This window comes from Esox lucius, chromosome 11, assembly GCF_011004845.1.
Source record: "Esox lucius isolate fEsoLuc1 chromosome 11, fEsoLuc1.pri, whole genome shotgun sequence".
NCBI lineage: Eukaryota > Metazoa > Chordata > Actinopteri > Esociformes > Esocidae > Esox > Esox lucius.
In genome coordinates, this window is record NC_047579.1 from 13,653,691 (window position 1) to 13,673,886 (window position 20,196).

Consider the following 20,196-nt stretch of genomic DNA (forward strand, 5'->3'; position numbering starts at 1 on the left):
AAACTTGTCAAACTTCCATCCTCTCATCCATCATGGACGATACTTTATTCCAGACAGAGACATCAAGCATCATATGTCTCTTGGTGACTGGTTTTGGCTCTGGCACGAGCCCCAGGAAATCTTCATGCCTGTACCACAGGATGTCGTCTTTCAGAGGCAAAAAAAAACGGTTAACCCCAATGATACACATTGTTTTCACCTGGACAGACTCTTCATCTACATCCTGGACCACACCTGGGTAGGCCTCCCCATCGTAACAGACCACACACCATTCTCCCACCAAAGACATGGTTATTTCAGGCGTTGTATTGAGCATCCCTTGGCATGGCTCTGTCTTGTTGTGGAAATTTCTTTATACAATGTATTCTCACTGATTAGGACTGAGTCCCACTGTTTAGATAGGTAGAGGAATGTGGGGGATCTGGTATTTGCATAGGGGGCATCTATTGTCTGTCCAGATGCAGATCAATGGGTTTTAGGACAGGATAGGAGAAGATACACAACAGGTCAGTTGGCCCCTTTGGGTAAACACAACAGTAAACATTATGGCAGGAATGATAAGGTGGGGGAAGATTTGACTTGTGTGATAGAACAAAGGGAAAGGTGTTTTATTGACATGAGTCAGATGGCAGCATCTTACCACACCCCTTTTTCCTATGTGATATATACGGTTGAATGAGCTATATTGAGTTAGAGACTATTCACTGTTACTTTGTAACCAGCGTATTCTCTCCTTGCAAGTTTTATTAAAACCGTTTATTGCGCAATTGATTTCTCCTGTCTTACCTACCATTTTCAAGGCAAGGCAAGGCAAGGCAAGGCAATTTTATTTATATAGCACATTTCATACACAATGGTCATTCAAAGTGCTTTACATAAAAACAATTTAAATATCCATTAGACAGAGGTACTGTAACAGAAATAAGAAAAAATAAAAACCATTAAGAATATAAAATCAAATACAGAACAGTGAAGAAATAAGAAAAATTAAAACCGTTAAGCAAATACAGTTTAGAATTAAAAATATAATAAAATAAAGGACAGTGAAAACAGTCGGACGGACAGTGGCACAGTGCTCATTCATCCATCCATCCATCTTCTCCCGCTTTATCCGGGGCCGGGTCGCGGGGGCAGCAGTCTAAGCAGGGATCAGCTCATTCATTAAATGCAAAGTAAAATAGATGTGTTTTGAGTCTGGATTTGAATGTGACTACTGTAGGAGCACATCTGATCTCTTCTGGAAGCTGGTTCCAGCTGCGACTGGCATAATAGCTAAAAGCAGACTCTCCTTGCTTAGAGTGAACCCTTGGTATTTCTAGCTGATGTGATCCTAATGATCTGAGTGTTCGTTTGGGTTTATATTCATTGAGCATATCTGCAATGTATTGAGGTCCTAGGCCTTTGAACGATTTATATACCAGTAATAATACTTTAAAATCGATCCTATATGTAACTGGCAGCCAGTGTAAAGACCTGATTTTCATAGAACTATTTGGACTTTAGAAATTGCCATCACAGTCTTCATAATGGTTTTCTTTTTCTGTGCTTTGTTGAGGACCACACACTCAGGGGCAGAGCAAAGGCAATCTTCAGGAGCTGAGCAGAAACAGCTTAGGATTCGCCAGTTGATGTGGCCGGACTTGGTGGTAAAAATCTACAAACAAAAAGCACAACAGTCATTATAATTTCACACAACACAAATATAAACTAAAAGAAAACCAACACTTTGGGCTGTTGTACTGCTTGTGTGGTGTGTGCTCAAGCTTACCTGGTGGATTTTCATTGAACCACATACAGTTTCAAGCTGGTCTGGTGTAGATCTGTCATTTTCTTCTATCTCACGTTCTGTGATGTAGAAGAGCTTGATTTTTTACTTCTCTTCTATCAGCTTCTCAAAGAACATCCTCGCATCTGGAATGTCTGTTCCACCTGCAACAACAACATCTGCCCTCCGTTTTAAGGCTGTGCCAACCCCATCAGCTGCACCCTTTCCATGGCCTACCTCTAGGAAATTCCATGTGACCTGAATCCTAGCTCAAATGGAACACAGCTGAGACGGAAGAAGTTCTTCTTTGAACGATACTGCGTCGTTGGTCCATCACTTATCATGTGCAGTGTGTTGTTGAAGTCTAACACTTCCCCAAGTTGGTTTGTTGGAAAGGAGAATAAAACACCAGGAGTCAGGTCAATTACCGTATCATATGTCCATTTATTACAGAAGCTTCTGGAGACACGTGTCGCCGCACAATGTCTAAGGATCAACATTCAACAGATCATTTTATACTTCTACTACGCCCAAAAAGATAGAGTCGTTAAATTCACAGAACAAGTGTGCTATTGGTCCAGTTCCAATTCTATTCCTTATAAGGATAAACGCAAACATCTTCTTGTCTCCTCCTGGTTTCTGTCTGGCCTGTCAGACTATGTGTGTGTGTCTCTAACCTGTGTCCTGTTTCTCAAAAGACAGACATACTAAATCTTTCTCTCCCCGGCAACTGCTTAAACAGGGTTTCCTATTCTCCTACTTGCTCCTTCAGTTTCGGTTCATATTACAGACATTTAATATCTTGTTTCATTGGTTACAACAGCTTACAACAGTTCACTAACTTATATAATCAATACATCTACATTGGTTACAACAGCTTACAACAGTTCGCTAACTCATACAATCACTACATCTACAATTCCCCCTTTTGATCTCTCCCCAGAGAGATCACCCCTATTCGCCAAGCTCCAGTTCTCCCGGGTCATGCTGCTCCAGTAGAGGCATCAGCATCCCTGATGGCGATCCTGGAGCCTTCTCAATGGCTGTAGAAATCACTCTCATGGCAAGCCCTCTTATGCATGGGATACAACAACACCCACAAGTAACCATTATAGCACCAAATGTAGATAGCGATAAAAGAACAGACATTATAAACCTCTCCACTGGCCGAACATCGAGGTCATCCATTCCTCCAGCGGGTTATCTATCCCAGAATGCTCGTATGCGACCCCGTGACATAGTCCAATTCAATCCCCCGAATTTCCTCAAACAGGTGTCCTCAGGTGGGGTCGCTGACCTCTTCGCTGGGGGAATGAAGACCCAATGCCAACCTGGGAAACCTGTAACAACATACAACACACATCATTATTCCACCAATGTCCATGTACCACTTCATTCTATTCTATTCTCATCTCCTCAGACCTTTCTCTGTAACCCTGTCATCTTGGTACAAGTGGTATGAGCCACTCGGTGTCCTATACCCCCTTTTGTTACAGTATTTTTCAGTTCTTTCCCCTAAGAGTCTATTCCCCTGGCGCCGTCCTTTGTCTCCTTCACTCGCTCGTGGTCCCGCCGTGTCCTGGGGTCCGCTCCTGGCACGGGTCCGGCTGGTGCTGGTCCTTCTTCCATCCACACTGGGGAAAGCTCCTCCTTCCCGGTTTGGATGAGGTCCATCAGCGACCTTCCTGGCTCCTGCGCTGGTGTACACTGGCTCCAATGGTACCACGTCTCTCCTTTGTCCCTCAGGCGGACCGCATGACTCGTTCTCTCCACCACCTGATGAGGACCCGTCCACCTTGGCTCCGACCACTTTCGCTTGATGACCTTCAGCAACACCCACTCCGCCTGGGGCAGGTTCTGGTCCAGCGGGTGCAGGTCCCTCCGTTCCCCGACTCTATTGGTGAATTCTGAAACGAGAGCTCGCAATTCATCAAAATACACTCTGTGATCTTTGGGCCATTTCTCCCCTTCCGGGACCACAGGCCCCGCAGCTGGTCCTGGAAACTGTCTCCCCGTCAGCAGCTCGTATGGGGTGAACCCAGTGGTCTGATTTAACGAGCATCGAATCGTCATGTGTGCCAGTGGCAGTGCATCCACCCAGTTCAATTTAGTCTGTGCACATATCTTAGCCAACTTGTTTTTTAAGTTTTGGTTCATCCTTTCTACCTTTCCCTGGGACTGTGGATGGTATACAGTGCCAAAAGCATGTTTTAGGCCCAATAAGCTCTCTACCTTCTGTAAATCACTGTTCTGAAAGTGAGTCCCATTGTCTGACCTAATTTTCTCTGGGAAGCCGTGTCTGGGAATGTACTGGTTCACTAAACACTTGATCACTATCTGACTGTCCTCCCTTCTTGCCGGCCAGGCTTCTGGCCACCCTGTGAACATGTCCACACACACTAACATGTAGCGGCACCCCCGTACAGTTTCCCCCATGTCCGTGTAGTCTATCACTATCTCTTGCCCAGGTCTCGTCGCCATGGGGAACGCCCCCATCTCAGGTTTGATTGTCGGTTTTGGATTGTGGTGAGTGCAGATGGTGCATGTCCTAGTGTAGTTACGTACCATGTCTACCATAAACGGGTGCCACCAATGGCACAAGTTCCTCAACATCTGTGCTGGCCCTACATGGCCCAACCCGTGGGCTTCTGCAAATTTATCTCCCCGCATGGCTGGTGGAAGTATTACTCTACCGTCTGGCCCTCTCCAGAGCCCGCTCGTCTCTGTTGCTCCCCTCTGTTGCCAAATTGTTTTCTCTTGTGGAGAAGCCCCCTTTTGATGTCTCACTAGCCCATCTCTCTCAGGGCCTTCTCCCCACCCCACTTCCTCTTCTGCTCTTACCACCATCACTCGCGGAGTGTACCCTGCTGCCTGTTTTGCTGCTGTGTCTGCCGCTTGGTTTCCCTGAGCTACTACACTATTTGAATTATCGTGTCCTTTGCATTTTATGATGGCTACCTTTTTGGGCAGGTCTAGGGCCTCGGCTAGTTCTCTCATCTCTGCCTCGTGTTTAATCGGTTTGTCTCCTGCTGTTCTAAACCCCGCTTTTAACCACTGTCCTAGCTCCACGTGTGCTGCGCCTACTGCGTATGCCGAATCTGTGTAAATGTTTACTGTTGTTCCCTGGGCCAGTCTGAGGGCCTCTATTAGTGCTCTAACTTCTGCTCTCTGGGCTGATTGCATCCCCTGGAGCCTCTCTGCTTTCAGCGTGACTAAACCCTCTGGTGTTAGTTTCACTACCGCAAAGGCCGCCCTCAGCCCGTCTTGTTCGTGTCTGAAACAGCACCCATCAGTGAAGAGGTCCTCTGCCCCTGGGAGGGGTTCTGCCTCCAGATCGGTTCGGGTCTTGCGCGGGTCCCCATTCGGTCTGCAATATTTATCCCTTCATGTGTGAAAATCAAATTTGGAGCCCTGAGAATTTTGCTTAGGTGTTGTTGCCTGAGGGAAGTCATAGTGAACATCTGTGAATTTATATACGCCACTACACTGTGTGTTGTGAGTATCTGAAGGTGATGCCCCATCACTATGTGTGCGCATTTTTGAATGAGTCTCGCTACCCCCGCTGCATGCTGTGTGCAGGTGGGGTGCCTTTTTTCGGTTTTGTCAAATCCTACGCTTATGTACATAAGGATGTTCCTATCTCCCCCTTTTTTCTGAAACAGGACCCCGTTCATGACTTGTCCTGTTTCAGAAACATCTAGAAAAAAGGGTTTTGTGTAGTCGGGAATTGCCAGATCAGCTGCGGTGGCTAGTTGTTGTTTCAGCAAAATGAAGGCCTGCCCAGTAAACAATTACCGTCTTTCAACGTTGAAATATGGTTGAAAATAAGTCGGTCCGCCTTGGACTGGTTTTCGACGTGATTTCAACGAAGTAGTTTGGCTGGACTGTTTGACTACGTCTTTCAACGTTGAAATATGGTTGAAAATAAGTCGGTCCGCCTTGGACTGGTTTACGACGTGATTTCAACTAAGTAGACTGTTTGACTCTTTTCAGTTGATCATACATGTTATACATGCTAAAACAATGGAGAAAAAAGTTACCAAATCATGTTCATTATTATCTTAAATAAATGTAAAGAGTTGTATATATTCCGTCAAAAGTTTATGAAATAAAGTATATGAAAAAAAATTCATTGAAACTGCGATTAATATCATATGGAAATAATTACCCCACCCCACCTGGTGGCGCACCATTAAAACATTTTCTTGCCACCTGCCATAAAACCAAAGAAGAAGAAGCGCGCGAATGTGGCGCGCTCTGTATTACCCCCTCCCCAACCATCAAGCCAACCGCCAGCAGCTGTGTAAAGTAAGTAAGCAAGCTATGCCAAAATAATTCGATATGATAGCAAAATAAGTGTAACATTATAAACTTTTACCTTATTTCATCCAAACCTGACTTTTTTTTTATAGTAAACGTAACGTTACTGTAGACATTCGGCTAACTTTACCACAAGTTCACACCGATGGGCAGTTAACGTTAGTGTTAAATTCCCAAAATGCCTTTAAGGTTTAACTGTTTGTGATTATTTTGTAACTTGTTATGTTACATCGAGGTAGATATCCAGATGAATTAATTTCAGCTTTGATTAGGCGTTGCAGTACGGCTAAGTGAGTTTTGTGGGTTTTGTGAATCCAGTGGGTTTTTCTTCATACTAGCATGCACGAAAGTTAGCTAGCTAACGTTAGATGGTGAAGGTCAAGATTGAGAATTGGACGTCACGCGTTTAACACCGCGAAGGCGCCGCCATTTTAGGTGGCTATCCATTGCCATCAGAGTCCTACAACGGTTCGGGTAGCTGCTACCCGCATAAAAGTAGATAAAACGAGTTTTTCTAAAATTTAAAGTTAAACCAGTATTTAAAAAAAATCACTATAAGGATTTTGTATATATGACTAATTATTTAATTGTATAAAATACAATTAATATAGGCTATTTGTGAATTTCCCAAAAAAACATTTGAGAATGGAGAATTAAACTGATCTCAAGAACCACAAATATTAGTATTATTACAAGAAAGATATCCTTACAAAACGTTGCCAGGATTACACTATTTAAATTGTTCAGTAGCAAGCATCATGATGTCTGCATATAAATTTACCTCCTATTATTAGTGGGAAGTTGATTGACAATTTCTGTGTTTTGGATTTTAGTTTCTTTGCACACACTATTAAGCTTTTTGTTTGTTTAAAAATCAAATCAATAAAAATAAATTATGTCAACATACACTTATTACTGTTGCAGATATGACATACTTAAGAAGTTGGAGAAAAAGAAAAGCAGAAGTTAATGCCATTGCTCAGTTGGATAGTGATGACAATGACAACCTTGATATTCGTTCGCTACCGAGTGATAGAAGTGATGGTGATGGACTTCAAGAAGTTGTACAAGATAGCGGATCTGATTACGGATACACAGAATATGTAGAATCCTCTGAGTCTGAGCCTGAAATCCTGAGTTTACACCCTGATAGTGATGGACCAGATATTGGCTGTGATTTAAGGAATTGGTCAACAACTAATTCAGTCACTCAAACGTCATTAAATGAGCTACTAGGCATCCTACGTAGACATGGGCACCAGCTGCCAAAGGATGCACGCACCCTCCTTGCAACCCCCAAAACCGTTGAATGTATTTCTAAATGTAATGGGCAGTACATTTATTACGGTTTAGAACAAGGCATTCGACAGAAGATGGCACAGTGCCAATCCTTTTCACAAAACACTGTTGATTTGTGTGTGAACATTGATGGCGTACCACTTTTTAAATCAAATAGTGTTCAATTTTGGCCCATAATGGCACAGTTTGACAAATTTGATCCTTTCATTGTTGCACTTTTCTGTGGAAAAGCAAAGCCAAGTCCTTTGGATGATTTTGTTAAAGACCTTTTGGAAGAATTTCAGCATCTCAAAGCTGTTGGGATGGAGTATGAATGTAAACTTTATGCTATCAGCCTTAAGGCCTTTATATGTGATGCACCAGCAAGGTCATTTTTAAAGTGCATAAAAAACCACAATGGGTACTTCAGCTGTGAAAGGTGTTTGGCCGAAGGATCGTGGGAAGGTAGAGTGGTTTTTAACAGTCATGAGAGCTTTAGAACAAGAACAGATGAGGAGTTTAGCCAAGTACTGTATGAAGATCACCTGACTACAAAAACCCCACTTATTGATGCAGGCATACCTTGCGTGAGCTCTTTTGTATTAGACTACATGCATTTGATTTGTTTAGGAGTAGTAAAACGTGTTCTAGTTTTTTTGTCTCGGGGTCCAAAAGTGTGCCGGCTGTCTGCAAGACAAAAAGATGAGATCTCAGAAAAACTAAACAAGCTGAATGGATCCATGCCAAGTGAGTTTGCAAGGCAGCCCAGGGGTTTGAGGGAACTGGATCGATGGAAAGCCACTGAATTTCGTCAGTTTGTTTTATACACTGGACCAATTGTTCTTCGAAATGTAGTTTCGCGTGAAGTGTATACTCACTTTTTGACATTGTCAGTGGCTCTGTCAATCCTGCTGAGCTCTGATGAGAACACACGACGTTCATATATTGCATATGCTAAGGAACTCCTAAAATACTTTGTTAAAAGGTGTGATGACCTTTATGGAAAAACATTTGCAGTCTACAATGTGCACTGCCTGTTGCATCTGCATGAAGATGCTTCTCGCTTCAACTGTTCACTAAATGACATCTCATGTTTCCCATTCGAAAATCATCTGCAAGTAATAACAAAATTGGTCAAAAATAGCCGCAATCCAATCGCTCAAGTAACAAAGCGGATGAGTGAGATCGAAAATGCAAAGAAATGCATTAACAAGCATCAAGAGACAAGATCATGTTTTTATATATCAACAAAAGATAAAGACAACTGCTTTATGCTTCACAATGAAAGTTTTGCATTTGTGAAGGAAAAAAGGCAAGATGGAACTCTGGTATGTGATGTGCTGAGCCAAAAGGACACAAGAGACTTTTTTAAGAAGCCATGTGAGTCAAGGCTATTCAATGTAGTCTATGTTCAAAGAAAACGGACAAAGACAAAGTTATTGCAATCCGATGACCTTTACCGGAAGGTTGCTTGTCTTCCTTGTGAGCAAGGGCATGTCCTTTTTCCTCTCCTCCATGGAATGGAGCACAGGAAATGAACACAAATAACGTATGTAATATTTACTATTATTCGAAATAGTAGTGCACTGTTAGCATCATGTAGAAAAGGAAATGTGTAGTTCTAAATTAAATGATCTAATTGTGTTACAGGCAATGGTATACGCACGGGCTGTTTGGGTGGAGAATGGGAAGCAGATGGAAGGAGTTTTGCCATTGAACTGGATCAACACAGAGACCAAAGTGGTGCGATGGCCTCTAAAAAATGTGTCTGTGGCACATAAGCGCCTTTTACAACCACAAGAGGACTGGTTAAGCTTTGAATTTGTTAAGGTCAAAGTGACATCAGGTGAAAAAATATTTTGAATGTTAATTCTGGCATGTTTTTTTTTTTTTTTTTCAGTACAATTCTTGGAATACGTATTACTATTGCTACTAGTGGTTGTTTTCATTCTTGATTTTTAGTAAGCCGACAGGAGTGTGAAAAATATAATTACACCTCAGCTCAAACTGAAGAGGAGGACAGTACTGTCAGTCAAAAGAGAATGAAGAAAAGAAGGAAATTTGAAGATTACGTTCAAGGTAATTTATTTGGTCCTATTTAAGGACCTGCATTACACAATGAGCGCATGATGTAAACAATCACATATCAAGTGACAAATATTGGCAGGGTCAGATTTGTCTCCTGAGGAGGATGAGTCCTTGCCAGACAAGAAAAGGGGTGAGTAAAATTTAAGTTGTTTGTGTAAACTGTATTAAGTATTCATTGTTTTCTTACTGTGATTAATTTCATTGTGCATGTTCTTGTCAAGAGGATACAGTGTTGCTTCCGGTTCCTCCACCAAAGATTAAGCTCTCAAATAGGGGTGAGTAAAATAGCTGGGCTGGTCCAGTGGTATAATTCAGTTATCAAACTTCAGGGAATGGTTGGCAATATGAGCAATATGTTGCTGTACTGCTTCTGGTTTTGGAATTTCTTTTAGCAACCACAGGACAAAATGCAATGCTGCTCGAGTTACCTGCACCCCTAGAACTGGCTAACACCATCAATAGACGACCAGAGAGTCCTGCATCTTCAGACAGTAATTTCATGTTTTTATTTATTCTACTTGCTCACAATGCAAATGGAATATAAAGTTTTTTTTAAGCCTGGGTTCAAAACAAAGTCGTTTAACCTTCCTGTTCCTTTTTCAGTTTCTGGATGTTCTTGTCCAACGCCTCATTGTTCACCCACAAGGTCTGAATCAGCAGAAGCATTTAGTCCAGGGTCAGCCAGTAAGTCTGTGTAATTTTTTTTTTACAATCCTCTACATACACCTTGGCAATAGAAATGTAGTTAATTTTTCATGTCCATGATTAATTGCATTCTTCATAGTTGTCAATTCTCCTACCTCACTTATGAACATATTAACAACATTATTCAATGAGCTTCAACTGTTTTTTTTTGTTTAGGATCTAACCGTTCTCACACACCTCAGCGTGGAGTTTGTAATCCATCACATTTTGGGAGCAGAAAAGGTTGGGCATCCTCATCCAGTGAGTCAATGATCAGTTGCATTCTTCATAGTTGTCAATTCTCCTACCTCACTGATTAACATTATTGCAGGAGAAAAAAAATATTTCAATGAGCTTCAACAGTTTTTTTTTAATAATTTTTCTTCAGGATCTAAGCGTTCTCGCACACCTCAGCGTGGAGTTCCAAATCCAGCACAGTCCGGGAGCAGAAAAGGTCAGGCATCCTCATCCAGTGAGTCCATGATCAGTTGCATTCTTCATAGTTGTCAATTCTCCTACCTCACTTATTGGCCATATTGCAGGAGCAGCTGTCTTTAAAATCGATTTCAAGGAGCTTCAATGTTGTTTTTTCAGGATTTAGCCGTTCTCGCACACCTCAGCGTGGAGTTCCAAATCCATCACAGTCTGGAAGCAGAAAAGGTTGTGCATCCTCATCCAGTGAGTCCATGATCAGTTGCATTATTCATAGTTGTCAATTACCCTACCTCACTTATTGACAATATTGCAGAATCAGCTGTCTTTAAAAAACAATTTCAATAAGCTTGACTTTGTTTTTTATTTATTTATTTTATTTTTTTAGGATCTAGGCGTTCTCGCACACCTCAGCGTGGAGTTCGAATGCCATCACTGTCCGAGAGAGGCTTATTCCCCATGTCTCAAGCTAGTACGTCCAAGGTCAACATTTATTATTGTATGATTTTTTTAATAATCATAATAAAGGAATGTATTTTCTTCCACAGAATACCAGAAGTCAGTGCTTGGAAAGCTAGTTGAACTTCTTGATGAGATAAAAAGAGTCGGAAGGCACTATGAGCCCCTGAATTCTGCTGTCCATGTTGCTAGACTAGAAACCTTAGAAGATTTTGCTGAAGAAGAGGCACGTCTCAAGGACCGCAACCTCTGGGAACAAATGGTATGATTTCTACAGAAATTGGATTAAACTGTGTCAAAAAGACTAGACCTCAAAGTCTCCAAAAAGTCTAAATGATCTATATTGTTCAAAAATATGCTTTTCTCATGCATCTGTTAACATGTACAGCTTTATAGTATGTGTTATGGAGGGACACACAGTGCTCACATTTTTTGAAGGCGTATTTTCATGTCTTTTGTATTGGAGGTATACTACTGTCCCATAATATTATGCATGGACTCAACATGTATGGATGAGTCAACATGACCAGTTCCCATTAAAGCTCAATCTGGCAACAATCCGTAAATTACCAACACCATTGGTTTATTCATAATGTATTGAGTGGCTTTTCATGTGTTGTGTACAGGTGTCCCAGCTCTCAAAGGTGGGAGCGAGAAACCATAAAGACTGCGTCCATAAAGTGATGGAGAGGTATAAACAACTGTCACATGGTCAGAATATAGAATGTAATTATGCAGTTAAATTTTTACTCATTGCCTGCTCTGTTTACCGCCCTCTTAGCACTTAGAAAAGCAAAAATATAGAAAGAGATGATTCATTAGGAATAATGCAAGCATAAAGGAATATTTGTAGAATGTAGGCATGGACCTATATATATGATTTTCTGCATGTTTTCTCAGGCTTTTCACCAACAATGTAATGGCTGGTTTCAACATGAAGGGGCACGGTCGCAGTGAGAAAAAAGCCTTCCAGGATACAGTTTTTTACTCTTTGGTAAAAGGTAACTGCATTTTTCATGTTTATACAGGTGCTTCTCAAATTAGAATATTGAAAAAAGTCAATTCATTTTAGGAACTTAACAGGTGAGACTAATGTATTAGACTCATTACATGCAAAGTGAGACATTTCAAGCCTTTATTTGTTATACATTTGATTATGGCTTACAGCTTATGAAACCCACAAATTCAAAATCTTGCAAATTCAGAATATTACATCAAATCGATAAAGGAATTTTAAATACAGAAATGTTGGCTCTCTGAAAAGTATAATCATGCATACTCTGTACTTGTTTTTTTTTAACAGAATTTATTTGTATTTTTTAGAACAAAACTGTGTGGTCCAATAAATGCAGTGCCAAATTTAATACCATCTATATTAGAGCACTGGGCATTTCAAATATTTTTGAAATCATGCTTATTTTCTAAACAAGTATTTATTTCCAGTTTAATTTTCTGATTTCCCATGGGCCCCCCCTCACTGGTTCTTTGTCCTCCATTCATAAAATCCTGGAATTGCCCTGCTGATTACATATGCATGATTATACTTTTTAGAGGGCCAACATTTCTGTATTTACAATCTTTTTTTTTTAATTGATTTTGTAATCTAATTTTCTGAGATTTTGAAATTGGTATCATAAGCTTGTAAGCCATAATCATCAAAATTATAACAAAGCCTTGAAATATCTCACTTTGCATGTAATGAGTCTATATAATATACTAGTTTCACCTGTTAAGTTGAATTCCTAAAATAAACTTACACAACATAATTTATTGAGAAGTATTTCTTTTGGGAAGGTATGCAAATCCATGCAATTGTTAATTGATAAAATGTAAATACAATGTGTAGTAGGAGTCTTAATGATGTGGTTTATTTATGCACCATTGATTTATTTTTTTCTTTCTTTGCAGCTGCAGTAATGAAGTGGAGTAAAACTGCCACGGAACTTGAAATTAGGGCTGCTATGGCTGAGACACTGAAACATGCTCCCAGGAGAGCTGGAGGTGGAGGTCGTCGCAAAGTCTGAACATTGTGTATTGTACATTCTTAGAGTTGTTTTTTTGTTTTTAACTCTTGGAATGTGTTGCTTACTGGACCGTTTATTGCACTGACGCTGTAAAATCTGTTAGTTATGCACTAATTAAAATGTGTTTAATAAATAAAGTTATTCTAAGCTAACCCTTTAAAGCATTGTTTCATTCATATGTTAATATAAAATGTTATTTGAATGTGTAGACTTGAGAATTGACAATTGTCAATAGGCATTGAGTAAACGTTAAAGATCGACCTGTTTTCAACGTTGAAAAGTTGGACAAATTCGACGTCTTTTCAATTTTCATTTTCAACCTTCAGTGGACCGTAATTAGACGTTGAAGGTTTACGTCTATTCAACGTCTAATAGACGTCTTTTTGCTAGCTGGGTGGTCGGCCGGGCAAGTCCAATTGAGAGTGGCTTTAAGTTTACGCATTCCCTGCTCCTTAACTAGCGCTCTAAGTGGCTCTGTGAGCCCTGAATAGTTTGGGATGTAATTGCGGCTGTACCCCGTGAGCCCCAGGAATGATAGCATTTCCTGAACAGTAGTGGGTTTAGGATGGTGGAGGATGGTTGTACGGTGAGCTGGGGAAAGCCCCGCTCCCTTCTGCGAGATTACTCTGCCCAGAAAAGAGACCTGCGTCCTTACCAGCTGTAGCTTTTCTTTTGATACCTTGAACCCTTTCTCTGCCAGTCTGGTGAGGACCGTCATTGTAGCTTGGATGCAGGCGGCCACCGTCGGGGCCGCCAGCAGCAGGTCATCTACGTACTGGACCAAAGTTACCCCTGTCGGCAGGCAGCATCCCTGCAGCGCTTCTATCAGTACCTGGTTGAATATACCAGGGGAAAGCGCGAACCCCTGTGGTAGTCTCGTGTACCGCCATTGCCGACCCCTATGTGTGAAAGAAAAAATATCACAAAGTTCCTCTGCTAGTGGGAGACAGAAAAAAGCGTTAGCCAGGTCAATGCAGGTGAACCATTTTTGATCCGGGGTCAAATTAGTGAGTACTACATACGGGTTAGGTACCGGTATAGTGGGTGTGAGTTAACCCTTTGGCGCGTACGATCACACCAGTGTGATCAATCTAGAGTGGTCCCTGGAGCGTACGATCACACCGGTGTGATTAGAACGTCATGTTTAGAACGCACCATTAGCATACCTAGCTACAAGTAACGTAACAATGGCTGGTAAAACCACGCTATTATTTACTCACATTTAGGTCAAACAGTGTTTATAACTTTATTTCCTGATTGTAATTGTTTCAAGACCATACTATGATATTAACCAGGTAGAAAGCATTCAAATCGGGACAAGAAGTGTTAGTTACGTACCAACAGACAGCCAACACTAATGCACAAAAACGAATTATATTAGCGACTACTACCGATCAAAACCATTGCAAAAACTTTCTAGAAGTTACGTTCCCCGTTGTATGCATTTTATATAGTTTATTCATTTTCACTGCATTGAATAACTGGTCACGATTTGTTAGCTAGCGGGCAGCTGACGTTTGCTAGCGGTTAGCTGACGTTTTCTAGCTAGCTACAGTAATAAATCAACCAACTTTTGTAGCTCTTAGAATTCGAGTCAACGAGAGAAGCTTGCAATGCAATGCATGTAGTGTTCCTTACCTAGCAAGGTGACTGTTCAAATGCTGGAGTGAGTTCAAATGCTGCAGAGTACCGAAGTCACGTGCAAAAAAACTCACGCTGGGGGGTCGGTAAGGAATATTTGAAACTCACGCGTGAAAAGGTTAAATGTTGTTAATAGCTCTGAGATCATGGGCCATACGGTATTTCCCTGTCCCTTTCTTTTCTACCGGGAGGATAGGCGTGTTCCACGCGGAACCTGACTCCTCTAACACCCCTGTGGGCCACAAACCATTCAATGTCACATCTAACCCTTCCTCTGCCTCTGGTTTGTGTGGGTATTGGGGCAGCCATATGGGCTCTCCCGGTCCGATTTTAAAGGTGACCGGTGGGCAATCGGTGAGCCCCACATCCGTGGGGCCCTTGGACCACAGTGAGTCAGGTAACTCAATAAGTCTGGCCATGGCTACAGGGGGATCCATCTTTTCCCTCCCATGATCCCGAGTTATCTCCCTTCGCTCTAAATACACCCAATCCGTCCCTGGTGCCTCTAACCGATACGTCTTACAGCTGGGTGAGTACCATACTTTTGGTGCCTGAGTGAGTGTCCAATCAGTGCATTCGACCGCCCTTTTAACCATGGGCCCCAGGTCTTTTGCTTGGTGTTTAGGATGCAGGGCCAGTGACACATGTGGGACGGACTCCTCCACCATCATGTACCACTGATCCTGCTCCTCTGTCAACTGTACATCTGCCGCTACCCCTTCAGGGCCTACATATATGAATTTAGATCCGACCTGCCACGTGTCCCCACACACTACATCGCCAAACCCCTCTCTATACACCTCATCGCCCTGCCGATCATAAAATAGGGTTACATGTGGGGGGTCTGGCGGAGGAAAGTACGGCTCGAGGAGGGAGATCCACGGCCTCCACTTGAAGTACTGGGACAAAATACCCTGTTTGTCCGGCTTTTCCGGTGTCAATAGTCCCCAGTATATTTCCGCTATTTCACCCTTCACCGGTTGTACCAGGTATTGCCCTTTGCGTGTGGTTTCAGGTCCGCACACCGCCGATGTCCCGTCTGGTAACGTGACAGTTAGTCCATCTGGAGAACATAAGATATTAGCCCCCAGTTTTATCAACAAGTCTCTCCCCAATAAGTTCACTGGTGTGTTTGTCGACACCACATACGGATGGCTGAGGGCCTGTTTATCCAGTATCGTTTAAGAGGAAATGTCACTGGCAAAGTCTGTCCCACTCCTTCAAACCCCACAACTTCCACTGTCTTGGAGGATAGTAGTCCTGGGACGGGAGGGGCGGTGATGGTGGAAAAAGTGGCACCTGTGTCAACCAGAAAGGAGAAATCCTTCCCGTCGACATTCAGGGACAGCATAGGGTCTGCCTTTCCCCCGCTGTCCCCTCCCCTCCCGGTAGACCGTCACGCCTGGTCCCAACCTCCCTCATAAGAGAGTGGGTATTGTCCAGGTGCACTAGGTGGTGGGACGGCGTGTGGGTTGGGAACTGGAGCTGCCCCTTCGTTTGGGTATCCTCTGCCCCTTGCAGTGTTCTGTGGGCACTCTCTGGACCAGTGGTTCGGGTCACCACACGTAAAGCAGGCTCCGTATGAGACTTGGGCTCCTGGAGCCCCTCTGCCTCTACCCCGCCCCCTCCCCCTACCATAGCCTCCCCTCCCTGATTGATAGGGCGCGGTGAACGCCCCCCGGCCACCGTGAGGTTGGGGTGCCCATGTGGGAACAGGGTATAAATCGGGTGTGTCAGGTTCTCCTGAGCCTAGGGCTGCCATCTGTCTGTGTTTCTTTTTCCCTTCATTGAGCCTCCCTTTGGCTTCACCCAGCTGTAAGCGCAACAGGTTCTCTTTCAGTCCCTGTATCTGTTTGTCTTTCTCTGTCTCCTCATCTTTAGCCCTCTGTAAATGATGCACTATGTGTCTTTCCCATATGTGTGATTCACTACCCGGCAAGTCAGGATTTGCCATCATTGCCTCTTTTATTTTCTCTGGAAGTCCCTCTAAGACCGCCCTTCTAAACCACTCCTGCTGCAGACCCCCCTTCCCCGGGTGGTGCCCTGTGTGTTTGGCCCATGTGTCCTTACATGCTTCTAGATACTGTCTAGGGTGTTGTTCTTTTTCCCAAGGTAACTTGGGCATCGGGGCCCCAGCGGGCAAGGGAAACCGTTCCCTCAGGGCCGTGGCTATGCGCCCGACCACCTGACTGAAAGGAGTGTCGTCAGGGCTCCGCCTAGTGGCGGCCCCCTTTTCTATCTCAGTCATAGCCTGGGCGGACATGGCTCGGGCGACTACTGCCCTCCAGTCCCCCAGTGCCAACATTTTACCAGCTGTGAGTTTATCAAATTGTGACAACCATAGTCCACCTCCCTCTCCCATCGGGGGTAATTTATCTACCAGTGCCTGTACGTCTCCCAGCCCCAATGGTTTATATCGCGGTTCGCCGCCTCCCACTCTAAAGAGAGGCAGCAGAAACCCAGCACAACCAGCTTCCCCTGCTTGTGACCGCGTATACATTTTATTTTGAGTCTTTTGAATTGATTCTACTGTGTCATGGTGTAGTTTATGTTCTGGTGGGGGCGTACGCGGCAGAGGGTATACGTCTACGTCTCCCTTACTCCCATCTCCACTACTGTCTGTGTCGGGGTCTTCGTCTGAGTCAGTCCATCTCCCTACTGCTTGCCCCGTGAGTACCACCCGTCCTCTATGTGAATTTACTTTGTTCTGCCTAGTTCTGGTCCTTCTCACTGTGTCACTATCGTCTGACCCCGACCTTGAGTCCTCACCTACCCTGCCTTTAGTACGGCCTGATCTTTTCTTTATGGCCCCTGTAATCTCCTCTTGTTTATTCTTTCCTAGTCGTCTCTTCTCATCGTATCTCCCGTATTCTCTCTCGGCCCTTGCCTTGAACGGTTTCACCTCCCCCTCAGTGTTTCGCTCTGTGACTCCGCCTTCCTAGTCAACTTTCTCTTATCTTGCTTTCCTGTGACTTGAGTTATGGGCTTGCTATTCTGTGTGTCTAAAAACAATATCCCACTCTCTAAACTTAACACTGGATATAATGGTGCCCGGTTCGTACCAAGCACCAAGTCATCTTCATATGCTGGGGGTTCTATCTCTCCTCCCATTTTCTCCTCCTTAATTTTCTCTTCCTTTTTCTCTTTGTTCAAATGGTCTACGCCCTGACACCACACTGCTAATTTACACCATTCTTTTCTGTGCTTTTCCCATTCCTTCTCCTTTTCTCTATATCTCCCTCTCTTGACCAAATTTGCTGTTTCCTTCTTGTCTCTAACTCTATCTCGATTTTTAGAACACTCCTCCTTATTTCACAAAATAACATGTAATGATCTCCTTTCCTCCATCCTTAATCCTGCCTCACTCACCACTTGTCGCAATTTCTCTTCTATCCCTTCTTTTTCTTTCTGAATTGGGTCCATCCTGCCTACAACAGTCATTACATTTGCCACCTGTATCCCCAATTGTTTCCACTTTCCCGTGCCTGGACCCCACCCATCGTCATCAACTTCTCTCTCAAACTCCCCGTCCATTTCAACCTGACTTATGTTACTGTGAGTCCCAGACTCAGAATAATTAACAAATGATTAACGGGTCCCTGACCCAACACTTTTGGGACTTGAACCCAGTTCTTTTATAAAAAATTCAGGGATTTCCAAACTCCCTGGGCCTCTAACCCAGCTGAACGGGTCCCTGACCCAACACTTTTGGGACTCAAACCCAGTTTTCTTATAAAAAATTTGGGGAGTTCCAAACTCCCCGGGCCTCTAACCCAGCTGAACCTTTACACACAATAAGTATTTCGAGTTGCCCCTAAGTCCTCGGGCCTCTAACCCCACTGGTTGCCAAGACTCTAACTCGCAACTCTCCACCGTCCCCATCGGGAAGTGGCGTAGGGTAGTCAACCCTAGAACGATTAACGGGCCTCTAACCCGACTTACAGTGAGACTCTAACTCACACACCGGTAACGGGCCTCTAACCCGACTTACAGTGAGACTCTAACTCACACACCGGTAACGGGCCTCTAACCCAACTTACAGTGAGACTCTAACTCACACACCGGTAACGGGCCTCTAACCCGACTTACAGTGAGACTCTAACTCACACACCATTAACGGGCCTCTAACCCGACTTACAGTGAGACTCTAACTCACACACCGGTAACGGGCCTCTAACCCGACTTACAGTGAGACTCTAACTCACACACCGGTAACGGGCCTCTAACCCGACTTACAGTGAGACTCTAACTCACACACCGGTAACGGGCCTCTAACCCGACTTACAGTGAGACTCTAACTCACACACCGGTAACGGGCCTCTAACCCGACTTACAGTGAGACTCTAACTCACACACCATTAACGGGCCTCTAACCCGACTTACAGTGAGACTCTAACTCACACACCGGTAACGGGCCTCTAACCCGACTTACAGTGAGACTCTAACTCACACACCGGTAACGGGCCTCTAACCCGACTTACAGTGAGCATCTAACTCACAGACCATTAACGGGCCTCTAACCCGACTTATAGTGAGACTCTAACTCACAGACCGTTCCTCTGACCTCCTGAATTTAAACCAGTCCCACTACGTTTTTCACAGGTCCACAATTTAGTTCACATCCAATATGCAGATTTAGATATAACAGGCTCTGCTTACCTTTATCATGAGCCGGCTCGGAACCTGTGAATCTCGTGTAGGTTGTCTGGACCAGATCGAATTCCTTCTCCTCTTTCCAATCCCGGAACGAGCCCCCAAATTGTTGAAGTCTAACACTTCCCCGAGTTGGTTTGTTGGAAAGGAGAATAAAACACCAGGAGTCAGGTCAATTACCGTATCATATGTCCATTTATTACAGAAGCTTCTGGAGACACGTGTCGCCGCACAATGTCTAAGGATCAACATTCAACAGATCATTTTATACTTCTACTACGCCCAAAAAGATAGAGGCGTTAAATTCACAAAACAAGTGTGCTATTGGTCCAGTTCCAGTTCTATTCCTTATAAGGATAAACGCAAACATCTTCTTGTCCCCTCCTGGTTTCTGTCTGGCCTGTCAGACTATGTGTGTGTGTCTCTAACCTGTGCCCTGTTTCTCAAAAGACAGACATACTAAATCTTTCTCTCCCCGGCAACCGCTTGAACAGGGTTTCCTATTCTCCTACTTGCTCCTTCAGGTTCAACTCATATTACAAACATTTAATATTTTGTTTCATTGGTTACAACAGCTTATAACAATTCACTAACTTATATAATCAATACATCTACATTGGTTACAACAGCTTACAACAGTTCACTAACTCATACAATCACTACATCTACACTAGTAACTTAGTATTTTGGTGGTAGCTTCAATATTTCCAGAATCAAGTAACTTTTCAGTAGTAGTAACTCCTTTATTTACCAAGTAGCTTGGCCACACAAGCTACTTTTCTTGTCATGTGAAATTAGCACACCTTAAAGTAGCTTCCTATGTAATGAACTAGCCTACTGCTAGTGTTTGTG

The 20,196-nt window shown here is 43.4% G+C and overlaps 1 long non-coding RNA gene and 1 pseudogene across 1 annotated transcript; one reads left to right on the forward strand and one right to left on the reverse strand.

Moving 5' to 3' along the window:
• LOC117595131 overlaps nucleotides 1–20,196 on the reverse strand; it is a 91,369-nt pseudogene that overhangs the window by 20,985 nt on the left and 50,188 nt on the right.
• Nucleotides 9,532–10,612, forward strand: LOC117595316. Its single transcript, XR_004576527.1, has 5 exons — nucleotides 9,532–9,581; nucleotides 9,673–9,942; nucleotides 10,055–10,135; nucleotides 10,313–10,396; nucleotides 10,524–10,612. It is a non-coding gene; the product is annotated as an uncharacterized LOC117595316 (long non-coding RNA).